Source organism: Rattus rattus, chromosome 4, assembly GCF_011064425.1.
Source record: "Rattus rattus isolate New Zealand chromosome 4, Rrattus_CSIRO_v1, whole genome shotgun sequence".
In the NCBI taxonomy this organism is placed as follows: Eukaryota; Metazoa; Chordata; class Mammalia; order Rodentia; family Muridae; genus Rattus; species Rattus rattus.
The window spans coordinates 39058054-39065455 of NC_046157.1; positions in this window are offsets into that span (position 1 = coordinate 39058054).

Here is a 7402-nt window from a genome sequence, read left to right on the forward strand (position 1 = left end):
TGTGTAGAAAGAGGAACAGTCCTCCATTGTTGATAGGATTGCAAACTGGTATAACCACTCTGGTAATAATTCGGGAGGTACCTCAGAAAATTGGACATTGCATTACCTGAGGACCCAGCTATATCTCTCCTGAGCATATACCCAAAAGATGGTCCAACATAAAACCAAGACACATGCTCCACTATGTTCATAGCAGTGTTATTTATAATAGTCAGAAGCTGGAAAGAACCCAAATGCCCTTCAACAGAGGAATGGATACAGAAAATGTGGTATATCTACACAATGGAATACTACTCAGCTATGAAAAATGAAAAACAGTGACTTCATGAAATTCATAGGCAAACGGATTGAACTAGAAAGCATCATCCTGAATGAGGTAACCCAATGACAAAAAAAAAAAAAAAGACACATGGTATGCACTCACTGATAAGTGGATATTAGCCCCAAAGCTGGAATTACCCAAGATACAATCAACCAACCATATGAACTTCAAGAAATATGACCAAAGTACACTCCTTCTTAAAAGGGGGAGCAAAAATATTAGTAGGAGGGGATATGCAAGCAGAGTTTGGAGCAATGACTGAAGGAATGGCCATTCAGAGCCTGTCCCACATGTGCCATATACATACAGTCACCAAGACTAGATATGATTGATGAAGCTACAAAGGGCATGCTGACAGGAACCGGATATAGATATAGAACGGGACCCACATTGGAGGAATAAGAGAAAGGACTGAAAGAACTGAAGGGGCTTGAGACCCCATATGAACAACAATGCCAACCAACCAGAGCTTCCAGGGACTAAACCACTACCCAAAGACTATACATGGACTGACTCGTGGCTCCAACCTCATAGGTAGCAATGAATATCCTAGTAAGCGCACCAGTGGAAGGCGAAGCCCTTGGTCCTGCCAAGGTTGAACCAGCAATGTAAGGGAATGTGGGCAGGGAGGGGGGTTTGAAGGGAGGGGTGGATGAGGAGGGGAACAACCTTACAGAAGAAGGGGAGGGGGATGTGATAGGGGCCTTATGTCCAGGAAACCAGGAAGGGGAATAACTTTTAAAATGTAAATAAAAATCCTATAAATTTTTTTAAAAATAAAATAAACGGAAAGACTGCTTTAAAAATCAATCAGTGTTTAAATCATTTCAAATGCACCAATAATTTCTTTTTTGCTGTCTTATATTGAAAGTTTTGTGATACTAGTTTTCATATGCAGTAACCGATATCTAGTTTATTAGATTCTTGTGTTCAGTATTTGATATTTTCAAACTTTGTTTTATTAGATTTAATTTTTATAGAATCTATTACTTTGAGCATTCATCCTGTGCCTATTTTGTATAACAAATTTTAAATGTCTTTTATACTTTACATTTTTAGGAATACTCTTGGCTTCGTTGTTCTTACTCATTTTTTTCAATGTGTATTCATTCTGTGTGGGTTTTTAAGAAATATAAAAAAATCCAATAAAAAATAAATAAAATAAAATGAAAAAACCGCCTTTCTTTGTAGGTATCCATAGTCTTTCCATCCACTTTCTGCAATTATCCTTGAGCCTTAGGAGAAGGAAGCACAATATAGATGTGCAACGTAGACTACAAATTCTGTCGTCTCTTAACCTCATTTTGTTGTCATAATATGCTGCACAAAGAAAGTTCTCTGACAAGGGTTTAATAGTAAGTCGTTAGGATTTGGTTAGTAATATGTCCACTGTGCAGTGTAATGACATAGTTTCTCCCCTAGGGCTTATGGCCCGCCTAGTCACAGGTTCTTACCCAGTATCAATCTAAGGTATGGATTTCAGCTTACAGGGCAGCCCTTAAGTCTACACAGAAAGTGGTTAGTTACTACCGTGACATTCATTAAATTATTTTACCAGTGGTTATGTTTTACCCAGTTAGTTGTTCTTATAGTGTGCAGGGCTTGCAGATAAGTAAGCCTCATGGTTACCTTTCTCCTCAAGTAAGGTTCGTCTTCACGCACTAGGAAAACTACCAGGAAGAGAGAAAGCATCCAAGTGCGCCCCGGCATGATTTCTATGTGCTGTGTGACTCAAGTATGTGTTGTCTTCAACAACAGAATATTACCACCAAGAGTCAAATGCTTTAAAATGATCTCCCCCGTTTCCAAAAATATATATTTTAATGTACGCAATGTAGATCCTTCCCTTGTATCTCTCAAGTATGATGATAAACTTACGATCATACTACATGATTTTTTGCCTGTATTCAGTTCATTCAATCTTTGTGATTCTGGTATTATTGTTTTTCCTAACGTGGTGTTGTATTAATGCTGCATTCTCTTGGTATGTGAGCTTGTATATTAATACTTCACCACATGTTCTCGTATGAATTCTACAGTCTTGCAGTTTTTGTAGGGATTTATCTATCAATTAGAATTCTCTGTAAAAAGAAAATTAAGTTCACTATATACAGCCGAATTGCTCTTTTCCCCAGAGTGTGTTTACAACAGCAATGCAATTGACTCCCGTTATATTATGTCATAGCTAGACTTAGTCATTACACGACTTTTCTTTTCTTTTCTGAACTAATCTGTTCCCAGAAATTTCCTTAAATTTCTAAACATTTATGTCTCAAGCTTTATTCTGACTTGTGAATATCTTCTGTCTTCCTTCTGTATATTGTTCTATGGTTGTCTTTCATAAACCTAAGTTCTTTTGGGTAAATTAATGTCCTATTCTCCATGGGGGTGGTAGTGAGGGCTCATGGCTGAAATCAGGTAATCTGAGAAGAACTGAAACCTTGGCTTCCTTTTAGAAGTGTAAGTGACATTTGTGGGAGAAAGCCACATGTTATGACTTGGAATCTCCCCTTGTTGTTACATCATCAGAGCTGATGAATCTCAATATACAAACATTTTGCTATTATCTTGAGGGGAATCAAATAGCAATCAGTCTAGAGTGAATTACTTTTTATAGGGGTTAACAGTAGAAAGTGAGTGACTAAAGAGCATCCTGACATGGTATTGGAGCTCTGGTTGTGATAGGACAGGGTAGAAACATGAAAGGGAAGTTACTTGATTTTAAGTCCATAGTCCTAGTATAAGAAGTTTCAGAATTTTTCTTAAATTTCATACATTTTCTTCTTTATAGAGATGTTGTCCTTTGTTTTCTGTTTTTTCTATGATTTACTAGGTAAAGTAAATATTTTATTGGCACACTCTTCCTTTAAAGGGAGATGTTTTCTTCAGTGTTTAATACCAACAATGTAATCTTTACATTCCTTTTTGTTTGTTTGTTTGTTTGTTTGTTTTGCTTTTGTTTTTGTGTTAGCGGCTGTATGCTAACAAAGAATGAGCGCTATGATAACAGGCCTACAGATGGCTATAACAGTAGAGTGATGGAATGTGTGTAGAGTGTATGTGTGTCAGCACCAAAACCAAAGAGAATATTCACTGAGACCAAGGCCCTGCTCCTTCAACTCTGACGCTTGCTGTCCTAGCCTGACTCCAGGCAAAGGCAGAGTTCTGCCAGCAACATTTTCTACAGGAACCACAAAACCAAAATACATAGAGTTGTTACTGTCCTCTTGTGATAAACTCAGGAGGTTTCTCATCCGGCATCCTCTTTCAACCCCTAGTTTTGGTAGGGCCACACAGAGGACCACTGAGCTCTTATCCATGGCATTAATTTTTCCTGCCGTCCCAGCCCACCAGCGCCACACTGTGGAAGAGGGTGAGTATAACATACGTTACTGGCCTAGTGGATGGGAAGGTGGTCTAGATGTTCATGACTGCTCAGGTGTATCGAGCAGGTGTTAAAGAAGCCAAAGGCAGGTGCCAGCTCATCGGCACAATGAGCGCCTCTCTCCTCTTCAAGACATCTCAGGCCTTGCCAGCGTTCATGGCCAAGTTCAGCAGAGGTCTAAATCCTCAACCCAGTCTTCCTGGACCTCATTCTTATACAGACGTAAACAATACCAAGATACAGATGGGCCTGTCCTGCTGTCTGGGGGATTATGTGTCACAGTAATGAGAATATGAGGGCGGTATCTGGTCACCTGGTGGACAATTCTGCCAAACGTGATGAGCATGATAATGGCTCCAGTGCAACACTTGAAGGTGGTTTCCATAGCACCAGGGATAGAGGCCCCTCTGAGTTCTTTCGTAATGGGCACCAGGTGACAGAGTTCTCCAATAATTGCAAGTGGTTAGACGGAAGCTTCTGCCTTACTGGCAGTCAGGTGCTCCACGCAAACAGCCATCAGAGGATAGTCAGCTTTAATCTTGTCAGAAAGGTTGTGTTGTCTAAGCATCATCTTCTGAACTAGAAAGACAACTCCTTAGAACTATCAACAATTAGGTCGCCACTGGGAACCACAACCATGATACTGTTGCTGCCCTCCAAAATCTCGTCAAACCTGTAGACTTCTTTACGGTTCTCAACTGTACAGATGATCTTGTGGTTCGTACCTTTTTCTTCCAGGACCTTCCTAACCTCATGCATATAGTTCACCTTGAAGAAGAAAGGCTTTCAAACCCTGCGTCTATATCCTGTTCTACTCGGGACTTTGTATACGGATGTCTTTATTAGACACAGAAGAGGGGTCCAAGCATCTCCTGTACGGTTCTCATCCTTTTTGCTGCCCTATGAACCAATATTCTTCACCTAGGTCACCAGGAAGTCAGCAACTTTCTCCTTCACCGGCAGTGAAATGAACCTACCGCCACCATCCATGTAGAACTGACTGCCTACCTCTGCCACCTAGCAGATAGATGTTTGTGTAGTCTAGCCTCTGAAGTTCTTGTAAAACTTTTTCACATAAATGTTATGCACAGTGACCCCCAGAGTGTCTCCCTTCCTCACACTCTGCCTAGGCAGTGTCGCTGTACTTGATGAATCCCATTTAGATCTCAGGTCCCTTCATGACCAGAGCTACCTTAAAAAGCAGGTAGAGAATGGAGTTAGACGTGAAGCTTCCTGTGAATGTGCATATGTTCTTAATGGTCTCTACATGGTACTCTTGAGTTCCATGAAAGAAATTTCAGTAACCTACATCCATTCCACATGTAAACATCTCTTACTGCATATCCACAGATTTGTATGCAGGACCAATAATGTGAAATGATGTGGATATTGCGGGCCTCAATAAGTGCACAGGCACATTGGTTGCAAGAAAGTGTCCAGTATGGCTGTTTGGCACTTCTGGATCGTAACGAAGGAACGACCAGCTTCACTGTGTGGTTTTAGAATAGTTCCTGAGGTCCTCTAGTTGCTCTGGTTCCAACTGTAAAGCCCAATTTAGGCTCCTAGAGTGACAGGAATGTTACTGCTCTGCATGTTTTAAATTATTATCTCAAGCAAAATCAGTTTTGAAATGTATTAGACTCTTCTTTGTCTTAACATGGTATATAATGAGTTCTTGCACTTAGTGTGTTGTAGGACTGCTACCGTGGGTCTCAGGTATCACATCTGGTCATCACACTATGTCAGCTGCACTTATCATCTATAGACAACTTTAGCAAGGATAGATGACTGCCCATCATTGCCTCATTAGGGCATAGAATAGACACTCATAATCATTCAGTCTCTATTACTCGGGGTTGTTCAGAAAGGAATTAATGCTTTCTACTATAGATTTCTGATTCATAAACTAAAAATCAACACAAGAACATCATAACAAGTTGAAAGAATAAACTGATTTATTTATAAAACATTTCAAAGTCTCTATTCAGTTCAAATACTAAATATAGTATTATTTATGCATTTATTATTAATAATCTTATAATTAGTGTTTATGTCTTCCTCAATAAAATAATATGATCACTAACTTTCTGTATACAAGAACATAATAAGCACCAGTGGAATTCCATGTGAAATAAGATAAACTTTTCTTAAACTAGTTTACAGAGACACATAAATATGGCTCCATCTACTAGTATGGTGACTGTTATGATTGTGTTTTCCAGAAGTGGAAATTAAGTCTGAGAAGAAAGTAATTACTCATGGTATGCATATAGGGAAGAGATGTAGAAAATTGTATATATTTACCATATATAAGAACTCAAAAAAGTTGTGTTATGGCTTATACTCCCACACTGCCACACAAGTGTGGATGTGTGCACATGTTTATCAGTGCACATTCTAATTGCTTTGCTTTTAGGTTCTAGGTTGGGTTCTGACCTGCTACAGTAGCTGAGTTAAGACTACCATGAAATATTACAGAGGCAGCATTTAACCAGCTCCTCCCTACCACCACCATCACCAATTTTAGCTCTCCTAGCTCCACTTCACTTATCCAGTCAGTTCCATCATCAAATATATTAATATCCACTTATGATATAATAAATCCCAGGCCTTCATGATCTGATCTACCACAGGTTGTGGTTCTAAAGAGTAAAGTGTTAAAATCATTAGCTTTTCCTGTTGCCACTACACTGCCATTATCCAGATGCCCTTTTGGTATAAGAAGTTATTAAAAGCAGGGAGATTAGAAGCTATGTAATTCTATCTTAAGATAGTACAGTCCACCAGTATAATAAAGACACAAGATCTCTCAGAAGCCAGTGTTTATAAAGTTTTCATTCTAATCTTATTAGCAAGCTCATTGAGTCTCAGAACAATTAAAAGACATGGTGATATTTAAAGGAAGAAAATTTAGAAGTCATGTAACACATACTTGTCCACCATGCATTAAAATGGAATATCTGTAGTTGTTCTTCATGTATTTGCAGAAATGCTACATAAAACTAGACAGTGCAAGCAGCTCAGAAGAGTAACAGAGAACGTGTGTGTAAGTGCATGCGTGCTGTCCTTTGTCTTAACTCAGCTAGCTGTGTATAGATATCAATGTCCATGATCCACAAGATGAAGTACTTTTATAAAATGTCTCAAAAGAAAACTATAGGCTGTCCAAGAAAAGACTGTTCTAAAAACATATACAGTTGTTATCTCTTGTTAAGGTGAAACAATAAACTTATGGTCCATTTACCATGCCAGCTCTCCAGACAGCTGCTGTCCTAACAGTATTACAGCATTAAATATGATTCTCATCTCAACCCAAGTAAAGCTTTGCCTTCTGAACTGAAAGAAAACACTCAAATGTTAGGAACTTCTATTTACCATAGCAATATGGTCAGCCTCTCCAGCCTTCTTTTCCCCTAGCAGACAAGATAATTCAATTATGCCGGGCTATATTGGCAATGCTTTTCTTCAGCACGTAAATATTGAAGATGATGAATGTTTCATCTACACTGCACACATATAACCAAAATCAATAGTCTTGTGTTTTTTCTGTCTAACATACAAGAAACAAAACCCCAAATTATACTCTCCTGTTATTTAAGAAATTAAGAAAAATAATTAAGGCAGTGAATATACATATAAGAACTCAAGCTGAAAAGAATTTTCTGTAATCGTTTCTGAACTTCCAGAGTTTCTTT